The 16057-nt window shown below is 37.9% G+C and overlaps 1 protein-coding gene and 1 long non-coding RNA gene across 2 annotated transcripts in view; one reads left to right on the top strand and one right to left on the bottom strand.

The window, feature by feature from the left end:
* lingo1a (leucine rich repeat and Ig domain containing 1a) overlaps positions 1 to 16057 on the top strand; it is a 170008-nt gene that overhangs the window by 37477 nt on the left and 116474 nt on the right. The gene's annotated exons all lie outside the window — the stretch shown is intronic.
* LOC114160641 (uncharacterized) lies at positions 14522 to 15873 on the bottom strand. Its single transcript, XR_003598819.1, has 2 exons — positions 15838 to 15873; positions 14522 to 14847 (listed from the first exon to the last, which is right to left on the bottom strand). It is a non-coding gene; the product is annotated as an uncharacterized LOC114160641 (long non-coding RNA).

Below are 16057 nucleotides of genomic sequence, written 5' to 3'. Positions count from 1 at the left end.
AAAAATGTTACATTTTATGTTAGGTCAACTTGATGTATTAATTAAAAAAATTAAGTTGGGGCAAATTTAAAAAAAAATACTTTAAGTAAATAAATGTACCCTAACCCTACCCTCATTTTTAGTTTAGTATAATTGCTAAAGACAGTCAAGTCAATGTAAAAAAAAGTTGTTGCTGCAACTTCAGTTAAGTGTTTTCAACTGGACAGCTAACGTTGATGCAACTTTACTGAGTTAAAGCAAGAAAGAAACTAGACTAAGTCAAGTTGAGTCAGGTAGTATTTTACTTAGATTGTATTCATCTCAACAGTAAAAATATTTACTCTTTATAATCTTTTATTTAGGTTATTCAACCATCAGATTGGTGCATAGTGCTATTCAACCCATTCAGCTTTCAAGAGTACAGAAACCTTTGATCATTGATGGAACAAATTTGGAAAAATACTTCTTTAGAAATGTGGACGCTAGTATTAGCATTGGGGACGTCTGTGTTGCTGCAACATGCTTAGCCTTGAGATGCTGTTTTAGGCTAGAATAGCTTCACTGACAGGCTAACTCCTCGTAGCAACACAACACTAGTCTTTTCCAGCGTCGCATCAGATACATTTTTAAGGCAAAAATGAAGCTACGGCGGGCCAAGAGAAACGGCTTTGTCGCCCATGGCTGTTGTTTGCAAATGTTGCTTGTGCGTCAGATTTACAAGCGTACCAGAAACACATGAATATAAAGGTTCCAGCCACAAAAAAAGAGCAAAAATCAACATAGTTAATTTATCAAAATTAAAGCAGGTTTAAATCAAACATTACTCACCAAAGTAGTGAAGAGGTACATAATGACTTTTGTGAACCTACAAAGAGCCACAATTTTGGGACACATATTCTACAAACTTTATGAAAGAACAACAGGAGAAAGTCATAGTAGAAAGAAAGCCAAAAAGAAAATAAAGTCAGATAAAATTGTCCATAATGTCTAAATCGAAATAACTTGAACTGAAAAGGGCGAGGAGTTCTAAATCTTGATGAAAACCACGGAGCCAGAATAATCAAGGTCACTTGGTAGTTTTTTTTTTGTTGTTTTTTTGCTTTACATCCAAGAAAATAAATTTGTTATGGGCCGACTTTCTTTGGCTTTGACTTACTGAGGACAGTAATGATGACTGTGAAAAATGAGAGCGTGCTTCTAAAGTGCTGCATAAGTGTAAAAGATGCATAAAAGATGGCATTTATGGATAGACCATGAATGCTTGTTGGTATAAAAACTGAACAAAACTTCACTTCACATTTTTCAGGAGTGCCTGAGGAAAGACATTTGCTAGTACGAGTGTGAGTCCGAACACGCTCCCAGCAGGCACATGAAAATTATGAAATCTGGTGGCTGGAGCACTTTGGGGTGTTATATTATGGATGGCAGGACAATGAAATATAATTCCAGCAGAGCAGCTGAAAACTGTGTGATACATTCACTGAATACTTATAGTCTCATTGAGCATAAAAATAATCCTGGGGTAATGAAGCAAGATGAGCAATAGCTCCCTCTTTTTAGTTTCCTCCCCCAATCCCATTAGCCAAACAAATGACTAAGTAAATGCTGATTCTCATTTGATATCTTTAACCAAATTAAAGTAATGCAAAAGTAATACTAAATTTTAGTAACATCTTCTAAAAAATATAACAAATGTTTCCACTCCAAGTCTACTGAATCTGATTTGTCTTTTAAAGCATTGTAACAGTGCTGCAACTCCTTCTCTCACTGTAAGTCAGATAAAATACAAAAGAAACTTGTGCAAAGCATCGCACAGTTCTGGTGGAGGCTGCCAGCTGCTGAGACTCTCAGCCTGCAGCAGCGATGTGAGCACACGCAGGTGTAATGCAGCATGTGTCTGTTGCAATACCGCTCCCCACCATCTGTAGGAAACGCATCCCGGGGACTGTTTTGTAAATCAATCTCGCTTTAAATGTTTAAATGGGTTTTCAAAATCAGCATGTACTGTAGTCTAGATAGCAAAAACCTCCCAAACCAAAACAGAATGAAATTCAGGCTGATCTGCCCAGTATGAGTTCATCCCGTCTTTTTGACCTACCATAAATATCTGTATTAATTTGACTATGGTAAAAACTGAAACAATTATAACGACAATAAAGTAATTATTACAAAGTTAAGCCCAATAATATAAAAAAGAGATGCAACTCCAGAACAAGGGTAGCTAAACGTTCTTCGTTTCAAAATTGAAAATAAGCGACTCAAACATTACGCAGTCTGTCAAACATAAGAAATAAACCGAGGCTCAGAGCAGCTGTGTTTCTGTTGAACTAAAAATTGCGCAAATTGGAATTGTGAAAATACATTCACTTAATGGAGACGCGCCAGTTTTGATAACTAGTTCTTGTGCTAGGTTGAGATGGTTTTTCGGCCGTATCAAAATTAGCGTATTTCTCAAAACTGAAATGAAATCACACGAGTCGCATCATCAACAACTGGCAAAAAAGACAAAGAAGACGACAGGAAGTAGTAGATAAGAAGACGATGGCGCAGCAGGTTTTTGACTAACTTATTGAGTGAACCAATTTATTCACATGATTTTTTTAACTGCATTTGTTACCTGATGGGAACACCTCAATTTCAACAATGTCAAAATTGTGTTTTTTCAACATTAGTGGAATATCATCCATTTTGCACACCTTTGTAGCTGAAACATGGCTGGTGATAGCTTAAACCGACAGCAACTACACGGTATTTTGAGACAGATTTAAATTTAAATAGAAACTTTGTCACATTTTAATGGGTCTATATGTTGTGACATGATATCTTGTTCCACCTGTATTATTAAAAAAAATTCAGCTGACGAGGTCAAACTTGAGAAGTCAAACTTCTTTTCCCTAAATTTCAAAACATGTCTCATAAAACACCCGATGCAGTTGGCATTCTATCACTACAGACTATGGGGGGTTTTTTTGCATCAATAATAGCTTGACTTCCTGTTGTGCAAATATGTCAATAAACTTCTTTCGGCAATTGCTAGGCACACGTTAGCCTCCTCTCTTGAGGATACAATTACCTCACCTCAAGATGGGTCGAAAGTAGCATTCAGAACGACCTTTGACCTTCCTGCCGGATTTTAAAAAAAAAAAAAAAAAAAGAGAAATCGGTGAAAGAATCTAAAAATCAATAGAGGACTTGTAACTAATACTTGTAATTGACATTTTCTGTCATCAGCCGGGGATAATGACAGCTGTAAACTTGGGTTAATGTTACAGAGCTGGTCCAAGGACGCGGCCACCAAAGTCCTATCGAGTCGGATCGCAGGGGGAAAATGTTGATCCGGCACTTGGAGCGCCCGTGAATCACGGCCACATGCTGACATGCTGTGAAATCAATATGAAGTCAAGTAATAAGAACCGGCAATCAGCAGCCTTATGAGGGGAGCAGTTCAGATGCCATCCTTATACATAATTCTGTTGACACACAGCAGCACCCATGGCTAAAGTGCATGCAAGATTTAGCACCGCAATTTTGTGCTATGAGGAAACATAATTAGGCTCATGAGATGGTTTCAGCCCAGTATAATTTTTTTTTTTTTTGTAGTGCGAGACAATGGATCTTCTCTAATGATTTTCTACACTAGAGCTTTTTGGCAGCTTATATATACAAACTATAGAACGCTTAGGTATTTAGACAGGTTTTACTAGAGACGATGCGTAGAGTGCAACACACTGTGCGCTTTAAATTTTAACTTCTATAATATATAACACTTTAGTAAGAAAGGGGGCATATAAGAAAATTAATGCACTGGTAAAATATTGAAAATTCCTCCATTACGGAGCTTTGTGACTTCATTGGATGCGGCTTTTTTTCAGGAATGGTCGGGAAACTGAGAAAGGTGCTCCACTTACATAACAACTTCCGTTACCGAAGTCGCTTCCTTGACATTTTCACTCGAGCGTCTTAAGAGCCATTTTCTGCTTTCAAACAAATTAATTGTTAATCAAATTGTTCACTGAGAGAAAAAAAAAGTACGGGTGAGATGTAATCTTGCATATGAAGCAGACTCTCAATTGAGTTTTAATGGTTTCATTTATTTATTTTCCACCATCAGCCTAATTGAAAATCAGTATGAAGAGACTCTCAGTTGACTTGATTAAAGCTTACAGCTATTTTGAGGGGGGGATCTTTTCACACATATTTGTCAATGACTTAGCTCCTATGATTATCTATGGAATCGGTATCTTACACAGGAATTTCTTTGTGTGTAATGGAAACAGAGATTCATGAGTTTCTGCTTGAATTTTTTACTATAATCATAGGGATTCCTTCTTTAGAGTACTCCTCAGTTTAATCAACGTGACCCTAAAGATTATATTGCTTGCAAAATGAGGAAAGCATGTAAATATATATATATCAGTATAAACAGCATCTTCAAAAAAAAAGAAAGGAAATCAAAGCCTGAAGAAACCTTTGACTTTATTTACCTAAATACTAAGTTCTGCTCCGCATAAGTGTGACTTTATCCTTGTTGATACGTCGAACAAATTCCTCAAATCTTATGGGTGCAAAACTCATCCTTTTTGCACCGTGTGTTAATATTCGTAAGCCTAAGTGAGATTAAAGATGTCTGCTGAAATTATGCTCTCATGTCGTATGCGCTATGCTAAGTGAACAGATGCACTATCCCCATATGGCCTCATGCACACTACCGCTCCCCTAATTAAACGTGATGGAGTTTCTCTCATTCTGAAATCAGCAGGAATGTTAAAAATCCATATCAATACCGCTGCAGAAAAAAAAGCATCAAGTTAACAAAAACGTGTAACAAAAAAAAGGCTCTTTTGCTACAAAATTGTTAAAGAAATGAACAGCTAATGCAGAGGTGAGAAGGGAGGCGGTAACGAGAAATCATATTTATCAATGATACAGGAAGTATAATGGATGCTGCTTGATATCAAAAGCCAAATTATATTTTTGTATACATTTTGAGAAAACAAAAATAATGAAATCAAAAGTGTGATTTTGAGCGGTCAATATCTTCCTTGAACTATGTCTTCAGATTAGTAGTGGAGCTGTTGTTCATAGTCAGCCTTCCATGTCTCAGAAATGTCATAACTACGTATTTTATTTTGAATATTACAAAAAGTAACAGTCAAAAAATATATCAAAGCATTTTAAGGATTAAGCTTTTTTTTTGTTTATTTTTACACTGTCATGCTTTTATGACCAGAAATACTTAGTGATTGTCAACAATCAAGGAACATCAAAAGGCTTTTTTGCACTGCTGGGCAGGGCTAGCTGTGTTAGCATTGAGCAAAGTGCCATCTTAGTGGGCGGGGACCGTCATGTCATAAACAAATTACTGCTGAGGCCATCTCCAGACCCAGCGGAAGACCCTTTTCATCCCTCATTGTACCCACTACTCAGCAAGTTAATCTATTTAACTAAATCAATCATAAAAAATAAAAAAATCTCATCTATGTATCATCACTGAGATTGACTCTCGTCTCATTTATCAGGAAACGTCTGAGGGACGATGGTGGTGACGTCTGGCTCTGTCGTTGTGTCCTTGGGCAAGACACTTCACCCGTCTTGCCTGGTCAGAGGGTCTGTCACCAGACATTCACATGCTTCACAGGCCATTTGCCATTCATTCAGACTCTTGTCGACTTCTGATCGCTTCATTCGGATGTTGAATGTTCCCTGTTTTCAAAACTTGAAAGTTGCGCAGAGTGTGGATTTAGCCTCCAGATCAACATCCAAACCCTGAGACATACTGTATGTACACATACATACTGTGACACGTTCTGTTTTGTTACCTGCTTTTCAACAAATTCACGGAAACTGTCAACCTTGGTTTGGAACTCTTATTGACCGTTTCTGACGCTCCGAAGTCCGTGCTGTAAATCAACACTGTCAGGGAAGATTCTGCTGCGCTGACAAAGTGCGCAGTGGAGCAGAGACGCATGCAGTGTTAACCGAGGGTATTATTGAAGCGGTTGCATTGTAAGAAGCGCTAAGAAAACCTACCTGCTTCACATCTCCTTAAGAACTACCAGGGTGTTCTTCAAGTGGCCGTCTATGGACTTGTTCCTGCATCTCTGGCCCTTTTGCTTTTAGCCCACAATTAGCTTTCCTTGCAATTGAAGACGGTATGGTTTAATACTTGGCTCATGTCCGTCTGTATGAGTTCACATTTGACGCATCTGTCCATTCTAATTCACGGGTTTTGTATGTTGCACTTTAAGGATCTCGTATTGACCACACGACATAACCTTAAGTACTGTAAGTGGTACTTATTTTTATTAACACAATTATGAGATGTCAAACTTGACAAGGTCTGATTGACCAACTCAACCTGTTTTTTTCCATGAGCACAAGCTGTCTCTATTGTCTCTTCCTGCTTCTGCTCTCAGTTCAGCTTTTTACCTTTTCTACCAGATGGGTTGATGTACAGTATGTTTGGAGTACACGTGTATCCAACACAACCGAAGATGCCTACACTCCTTTCTCCACTGCTTACATGCGCAAATAATCTCGGCAACAGCTACAACCTGTCTCGCGCTTGACACATACTGCAGAGGAGAAAATGGAAAGAACAAAGTGATAATGAGAGGGAGTAAGAGGGAAGGAGGCACAGTGGGAACTGCATCTCATTTTTGATTCTGTGCCATCATTTTTTATCATCCTTCCATTTCTTTTCCTCCTTTGTGCACTTCTCCTTCCCTCAATTGTTGCTCACACTTTACTTCCTGTTAAAAGATCCTTTCATCCTGCTCTTACCTACACCGTTAGACGAAGCCAGCTTTGAACGCGCCCGTTTTGCTTCTGTTGTACCCACCACTTCCTTTTCTTTTATTTTCCTACAGTCATGACTTTCACCTTTTTAAATTATACTCTCATGTAGGTACTTTAAATCTCTATTAATCTGCAGGTGAATTTCCCTGAATCAGAGTCCTGGACTTTTAAGGACCTCTGTTATGCAGTAGAGCTCCCTTTTAGGGCTAAAGGACACCGAAATTAAACCCCACTGTGGCTTTTCAGAGGCTCCAGTAATGGCACAGGAACTACTGATGAAAACACATCTAAAAGAAGCTTGAATGTATAAAGAGCCACTGCACCTGAAAAGCTAAACCCTTGAAGTCCACTGTGGCCAGAAAAGAAAAAGAAGCAAAAAAAAAAAAAACAAAGAAAAAAAAACATAAAGAGCCCTCTCCAAGGTACCACTAAAAAGTGTAGCGTTTCTCCTTCAGAGAACAGCAGCTAATTATTCCCGGCAAAAACGAGGCATTCATGTGATTTCCTTTTTTAAATCCCGGAGTTCGTTAGTTCCGAATATTAGTTCCGATTTTAGGCTCTAATAACGGGCATGGAGCGGTTTTAGAAATCAGACAAAACCGTTTTTGTTCAAAATTGTCTGTTGTTTGAAGGTCAGTCTTTTCCAAGGCAGGTCGTCAGTATTTGTCCTTGATTACAACTGATTTAATTTACTAGGGATTTACACAGAGTAGGCAGCAGTGGCTACACTGCAAAAACACAAAATAAAAAATTATTTTTGATCTACTTTCTATTGGAAATATTTTAGTACACTTGAAATAAGACACAACTAACTTAAGATAACTTCAGCAAGATATACGAACTTGTTTTAAGTCAATAATTTTTTTATATTATGAAAAAGTCCTAGTCCCACTTGCTGATTATTTCACTTATCGGAAAAATGCTGTTATAGTTTAACAAATTTACCAGTGAAACTAGAACTATTAATACTTTTTCATCAATAATGAGGAATTGTTGATTTAAAACAAGTTTCTATATCTTGCTGAAAAGTTATTGTAAGTTTTGTTTTACTTCACGTGTACGAAAATATTTGTATTAGAAACCAGTCAGAAATACTTGGTAGGATTTTGTGTTTTTGCAGTGTAGAGCAGTTTGGCAGGTTCAAACCTCTGTGTTGTAAACTGGTTAGAAAATGAGAGTACACACACACACACACGCACACACACACACACACACCCACACACGCACACACCCCCCCAACAGGTCCTCACACTCTTATGGATGTCTTAAGGCTATTTTTGGTGCATGGTTCTCGCCACAGTCAGGGAGCTGCATCATCCTGCCACAGAAGCCAGTGTAAAAAAAAAAAATCCAATTTTTGCTATTCTTTTAAAACTCCTATTAAGCTTTCCTGCAGAATCAATGCATTGAAGATTGCGTTGTTTTCTTCTAACACCTTATTTTTAGGCAACACACTTGTGTTGCTTATATTGGAGCCAAAGCAACGTCAGTATCATGCTAGACGAGGCAATGACTTTAACTGTGGAAGATGACTGAATACAAGAAGAGTTTTAGGGATTATAAACAGAACCAAGGGAAACCGTTTTTAAAGAAGTTTAAGAGCAGAACATTATTTTTATTGATCAAAAAATGTTTCTTATTTTAAATGACACGGCCATCTCTTAGAAGATCGTAAGACAGGAACGAGACAAAAAGAGGAAAATAAATATTTTTATTACATTTTGTTACTATTTATAACGTATTTGATAATCCTTGAGACTTTCTTACCATCAGCCTAACCTTTATCTGCCTCCACAGGTTATTGATCAGATTTATCCAAAATGTTGAGATTACTTCCAATAAGACAAAACCTAACATAAGGATTATTTTTAAACCTAAGTTCACCATTGGGATAGAAATATGGGGATTTCACTGTAAAACAATGACACATTACATGACAGCAAACATAATCAGTCATTAAGTACAGGCAATTTCATAAACCAAGTGAATAAAGCCATCCGTAAAAAGCATAGAGAAGAGAGAGAGGAAAAAAAGCATGATGCAAATTGCAAAAGACCATCAAAAACCCACTTTACGTTGCAAATAATTATGTGCCACTAGTACGAATTTGGTTTTGATTTTCGACGGCGCTCTGTGTTTGCATGGCGTGTCAGTGTGAATCACAGACATCAATAACTCAACAGACATTGAATTAGAGCGTTGTAATAGGAATATAATGAACCCTCTGTCAGCGTGTGCACAAGTAAAGAGGGTCTAGAGCTAATTAAAATGTTATCAACAAAGGTGCACGTACTTGGTGTGTATCAAATTTGGCAAAAGTCCTGGCTTATTTAAATGAACTTCTCAAATGCACTGAGCGATACACAAGAAATACCAACTCTGCTTTGCAACTTTGTTTACACTGCAAAGCCTTGGAAGTTTGGCTTTAGAAAAACCTTAGGGAGCTGGGTTGCAAAAACTTGACATTCCTAAAGCCTTAATATCTGAAATTAGAGTTACTTTAGTACCTGAAATTAGAGTTACTTTAGTACCTGAAGTTAGAGTTACTTTAGTACCTGAAGTTAGAGTTACTTTAGTACCTGAAGTTAGAGTTACTTTAGTACCTGAAGTTAGAGTTACTTTAGTACCTGAAGTTAGAGTTACTTTAGTACCTGAAGTTAGAGTTACTTTAGTACCTGAAGTTAGAGTTACTTTAGTACTTGAAGCTAGGGTTACTTTAGTACCTGAAGTTAGAGTTACTTTAGTACTTGAAGCTAGGGTTACTTTAGTACCTGAAGTTAGAGTTACTTTAGTACCTGAAGTTAGAGTTACTTTAGTACTTGAAGCTAGGGTTACTTTAGTACTTGAAGCTAGGGTTACTTTAGTACTTGAAGCTAGGGTTACTTTAGTACTTGAAGCTAGGGGTGGTTTAGTATCTGAAGTTACTTACTATCTGAAATTAGGGTTATTGTATTGTCTAAAATATGAACTATTGCTAAAAGGTCTACGCTACCCAGAAATAAATGTGTTTCTTGTGAAGGCCCATCAGTCTACCGCTGTGCTTTCAAAACAGAATTACATAATGATAGAAATTGGAAGGAAACCTAAACTCTCTCATGATGCTGTTAAGTACTCCTACAAAAAGCAACACAAACTGAATTTAACAGCTTAAAAAAGAGCGAGAGGCCCTGACATACACCACCACAAGAAAACAAATATCTGAGAGTGAACTTTAAGACAAACGCAGTTCAGTGTCTTAACTGGCAGCTGAATTAAGTAGTATCTTGACCAGTTTGTAGGTGAAGAGTTAAGAGGCATCTTCAGCATGACTGACTTATGACTGGTCAGGAATAGAGTTGTATTGTAGATTGTCCAATAAAAACATCAGCAACAAGAAAAAGAGAGCTGATGATATTGGACTCTCTGGCTAAAAGTGTCCACTATCAGGTCTTTATCTTAAACATAAATGTATTTGACAGATGTAAAAGAGGGAAAGATGCAACAACACTGCTCAACACCACCAGGCGAGCAAGAAGAGGAAAGTGTAATGGTCCATATAGTTTATCTTAAGTTGATGAAAGAAAGTATAACACTATATATATACTGTAGCTCCTTCAGTGTTTATACTGCCAGGTTTCAACCATCTGACTTGAATTGTCCCTCAAACGGGAAGTAGAGTCAGATAGAATGACCAGGAAAGGTCTAGTTCCCACAAGCAACAGGATGTTGTTTAATTGACCAAAGTCAAGTTTGTTTGGAATCAACTTGGATTGAAGGACTGCCAGAAACAGAAGCCAGTGCTTTAAAACTGCCATCTTCAATTACGTCTATCTAAAGTCATCTGGAGAAAAAATAAATAAATTTAAGGAAAGAGGAGGCAAACATTGATCTGTTTGAGTACAATGGAGAATAGCATTTGGAGGAGTCGAGGTGAGGCTTCTCACCATGCTGAGAGTTTGTTTAGCTGCAGTTGGTTTACAACCCTGGGATATTTCTCTGTGAATGGCTAAGCATTAATCTAGATAACTAATCTAAATATCAGTGGGGGTGTACTAATACATTTGTACTTGTGTGTATACATTTTATTTTTTGTAGATCACAGAATATATTTTTCAGATTCCTATGCGAACTGTGTGGGAAACCTGTTTTTTGCTCGATAATAATTTAATTCAGGAAACAAAATGGTTGATTCATTTTTAAATTCCTTTGTTAATACGTTGTTTGTGTCAACGATGAGTGTGTAAACCTCCGACCAACACCACAAGCTTTGCTGTGATCAGCAGAGCTAAGTTTCAAATTTAGCACACAGGGGAAAAAAAAATCCTCTGCTTTTGCTTCTTCAGTGAAAACTCTGCTCTGCAAATGGAGATGGAATTTCGGCTGTTACTCATGATTTGTGTCAGACTTAAATGAGATTTTTTTTTTCAAGGCAGTGTTGGCACACTGTGTCATTTTGCAGAGTGGGGGTAAAAAAAAAAAATCTGAGTGGTATTTTTATCTAACAGATGTGGAAATCTTGCAGTCATCTTAACTGGCTCCGTTGCACATGAATGCAGCTTTCAAACACAGCACTCTGCCAGCTTTAAACCCGTCTATTTCACACTCGCTGTGTTGAGAAGACCACCCTAAATGAGTGGTTTCTTTTATCGTACCATGAACGCCTCATTGTGATGCAACATATCATCTTTCATAGGGACCCTGGTTGGAAGGCTAGCATTGACACCTAGCAAAACATAACTAATCAGCCCCTTAATTTGTTACTTACGGTTAGCAATAGGAAATAAATCTTGTTATTTTTTTCAATATATGATTGAGATCAAATGTTTGATATACCATGAAAACACTGTCATGCTCCAACAATAGTACAAGCCTTCAAATAAAAACTTAGGGGGGATAGTCATGCTTCACTTATACTGGCTCAACAACACAGTCATAATAACAAGAGCAACATTTAATTGTCCGTTTTCAGAGTTATCTGAGTTATTATAGAAATGTTAACCAACACTTTCAAACCATGACTCAGCTCATCTTCTAGACATGCGGTGATGCGTTTTCTGACAGAGGCTATACAAACATAGCCTCTGTTAGAAAAAAAAGGCTATGTTTACATGCAGCTCAACAGAGAACTCCTTTGAAAATCATTATCTTCGTTTCAAGTGTGATTACACTATGGTGTTGTGCTGTTAGCCGATTTGTTAGAAGTGTGTGACAATTTAAAGTGATCCAAAGACTGAAGAAATATGTCTTACATACACTCTGGACTAATGATCACGTCCTCTTGTAAACAAACGGTTGAGTGTTTCCTGTGCACAAATGTACACATCTTGTACATTTAAAAAAAAAATGATGCTGCTCAGTTTCAGGGTAAGACGTGGATGCTGTTGTGCTACACGTTACGCGATTTAAATTGACCTTTTATGGGTCGATACTTTTAAAGTACATTGCTCATAGAAAAGGATCAGAGGCCCGTTTTCTCCAAGAACAGCCGTGTTTGCATTACTGGACTATTTGTTATCAAATTGGAATGAAGTTTGGACAGTAGAACCACATATACACTCCGTCACTGTGTAGGTAGCGCCTACATTGAATAAAGCTCCGATGGACAAGACAAACTTAGGATTTCGGCTGGCTATGCCTCTGTTGGGAACTGTTAGCTCCTGCGGCTAGCAGCTAGCAGCTTAGGCCGTCCAGAAGTGTAAACATGGCGTCTCATCTCTGCTCTGGAATAGCTGGAGTTCTTGGTCAGAGTTTTAATTCCTGTTGGAGGCTGGTGGTGAAAACTTCACCCAGAATCTCCTCCTCAACTTCAATCCTACAGACAAACAGGACATTTAGCATTAGCTATGTTTGGCTAGCATAGCTCAGCTTTAGAAAGTGTTGTTAATTTTTCATTGTAGCTTATTTTATGTTTGTGTTTGTATGGTTTCCATTTGTCTATCTCTTTGCTACTGATCCATTATCAAAAACACGAATACCAGATGTTTATGCAGCTCACATTTTTAAAAATATTTTTTACAACTACACCAGCATTGTTGATCTTGTTCGTCAATCGTCGTATGATTTAGCCACATTTGCATAACTGATCCAACATTTTATCTTTTGTTAGATGGCCTTACTGTCAAGTAAAACAAAAATGAAAGCTACAATCAATCTAGAAAAACTGTTGAATTTGTTTTAAAAAGAAAAAAAGTCCAAGAAGACTGTTTCCTTTTTGCGAGGCAAAGACAGATTGTGTCAAAGCTTATAGGAGAGGGCTTTGATTTGGTAGGGCTCAGACAGACAGCTGGGAAAATTTGCTTGGACAAGCGGGTATTGAGAGTCAATGACTGATGTTACTTGTTTCATAATTGATCAGATCTAGCAGGTTCATGGTTGGTACATGTCACTAGAGAATTTGACATTGTTTCGTCAAATTAGGTTTCTTTTATACAGGCCCGGAGGATATGTAAAAATCGGCACATTGCCTCGCCGAACAAAATGAGGCAGGCTTAGAGAGAGACAGACAGAGAGAGAGGGAGAATGAAGCAGCCATCCAGCCGTAGCTGCTTAGGCAGTGAAGCTGAAAAAGATGAAAGCCAGATTGTTAGCATCAGTGACATCACAGCAGAGCGGGGAATTGCGTCAGCTTTTTCAAACAGCGCGCATAAAATACCAAACACTGCCTATTCTTGTTATGACAGAGCGGACCCCAGAGGATCTGTTGATGCTTGTAATCACAGCTGTTATTATTTCTGCCCCCCACACAAAGAAAATTCTGAGTTTATCACAGAAAACGAAATGGTTCCAGATGTACTAGTTATTAATATACACTTTTGTCTTTAATTTTTGCTTAGTAAAAACAAACAAGCCATATTGCGTATGTTGTGGAAATGAACTGGAAAAGCTGCTGACTGAAGTGATTAAAAAAAAAAAAGTAACATAGCAACTGGTGTTATTTCTTTTAACATCATGCATAGCTGACTTTGCTGTTAATACGGGAGGTGTTGCACCAGCCGATGTTGATTAGTCCTGACCTGGTTTCTTGTCATCTTAGTCTGTGGCTCAGGGGTACTCTGATTCTGTCTGCAGTGTGACACACAAGGCCTGATTGCTTTTGTTCACATTACCGAATACCCTACGTGACGCCTACGTGACGTCTTCCATACCTCCATACCATCAAAGGCTCTGTTTGCCACATCAGCATAATTAGTCTTCCAGCATCATCAGCCTTCACCCTGCTGACTCGGCGTACAGCAGAGAGCTGAAGATGATGGTCTCCAACCTTCGGTCATAAGACATCTCAAATACCTTGCAAAAGTATTTTTTACTTTATGATGTGTTGTGTCTAGAATTATTACCCATTTTTCTTTATAAAAAAAAAAAAAAAAAGAAGCTCAAATTCAGTTAAAAAGACTCTGTAACCATCAATTTTAAAGTCCTACAACAGATTCTGAATTGGATTTAGGCTTTGTGTTTGGTTGGGCGTCTTTAACACAGCTAAACCCTTATATGGAAGTTCTAGTTGTATTTTTTTCTTTATTCATGTCTATTGAGCAAATATTGGGGAAACATGAATCACAGAAAGCTCATGTTTTTAACACCAGGTCATATGTTCAACCAGGACCCTGGACAAGCGAAAAAAACAATGCGATTGTAACCCGTGTTACATTCTAGGATTAGTAGAATTTGAAATAATCCAAATTAAAATCAATCCAAGTGATCCCTTAAAAACTAGGTTCCTCTGCTGGAGGAGGTGGCAATTTGTAAAAACACAGAGACAGTTAGATGGTGCAAAAATTGGTGAGTTGTATTAATATTTACAATATATACAAGTTAGTCCACAATTTAAAGTCCAAAAGAGTTCCTTATACCAAGGCAGCCAACCAGTCTTTGTTGATGATGAAAGGGAAAAAACAAAATAATAATCCAGTTCCTTCAATGAAGACTTGTTGGGCTGAATCTCCAACCAGTTCGGAAGATAATAGGTGTTGTATTTCCGGATCCGCTTAAACGGTTAGCTCGCCAGTCTGGTCAGCATGAAGCCAGACAATTCTTGCTGTATTCCAGACCCTTCAGCCACTCCTTGAGCGGGGGATCTGCAATACACCTGGCCTGTGTAAACAGGACTAAATAATCAATTTATGGACTCTGATGGACTCTGACCTGAACCTCCAGAGCCACATAAAGACAGTTACAAAGTCGGCCTTCTATCACCTGAAGAACATTTCCAGGATTAAAGGACTAATGTCTCAGCCAGATCTAGAGAAACTCATCCATGCCTTCATCTTCAGTCGTATTGATTATTGCAACAGCGTCTTCACAGGTCTGTCCAACAAATCAATCAAACAGCTGCAGCTGATCCAGAATGCTGCTGCTCGTGTTCTCACTAAAACCAGGAAGATAGAGCACATAACACCAGTTTTAAAGTCCCTCCACTGGCTCCCTGTAGCTCAAAGAATAGACTTTAAAATACTGTTGTTAGTTTATAAATCACTGAACGGCTCAGCACCACAATACATTAAAGATCTGCTGTTGTTGTATCAACCTTCCAGACCTCTCAGGTCTTCCGGTTCTGGTTCTGCTCTGCATCCCCAGAACCAGAACCAAACGAGGAGAAGCAGCTTTCAGCATCTATGCACCACAAATTTGGAACAAACTTCCAGAAAACTGTAAAACAGCTGAAACACTGACTTCTTTTAAATCTCAACTAAAAACCCACCTGTTTAGAATTGTATTTGAAATGTAATCAATTACAAATTTATTGATGGAACTTGACTTAATGCTTTGTTTTGATTATTGATTCTATGTTGCATTGTGTTTCTGTGTTTGTAATGATGTAAAGCACTTTGAAATGCCTTGCTGCTTAAATGTGCAATACAAATAAAATTTGATTGATTGATTGATTGAATTTACATGTACATGTATTTTCTTATAATTGCAGGAGTTTACATAATAATTAAATGCAACTTATGCAAAACAGTATTTTTTACACAACAATAATTTCGGTAAGCATTTCAATTTGAATGTGCTTTAGATCGGTGTATAATTACAACAGGCTGGGGAGACTAGTGCTAGCATGCTAGCTCCCGAGCAAACACTCACCAGTTCCCTCTTGACCAACCGTGATCTTTACAACGATAGGGTTAGGGTAGGGTAACCCTAACCCTAACGTTGATTAATCACCCGTCTGCAAGTTAACAGAGGTACACGATTGAAGGATATACAATAGATATCTGAAAACCGCTTTGGGAACAGACCAGAAGCCTACCTGTACGTCAGGGTCCGACAGCGTTTCCTACCTAAGGTGCGGTTAGCAGCCATA

The sequence above is a fragment of the Xiphophorus couchianus genome, chromosome 2 (assembly GCF_001444195.1).
Source record: "Xiphophorus couchianus chromosome 2, X_couchianus-1.0, whole genome shotgun sequence".
NCBI classification, from domain to species: domain Eukaryota; kingdom Metazoa; phylum Chordata; class Actinopteri; order Cyprinodontiformes; family Poeciliidae; genus Xiphophorus; species Xiphophorus couchianus.
Note: the sequence above shows the minus strand (reverse complement) of the source record. Positions and strands in the feature narration are given on the sequence as shown.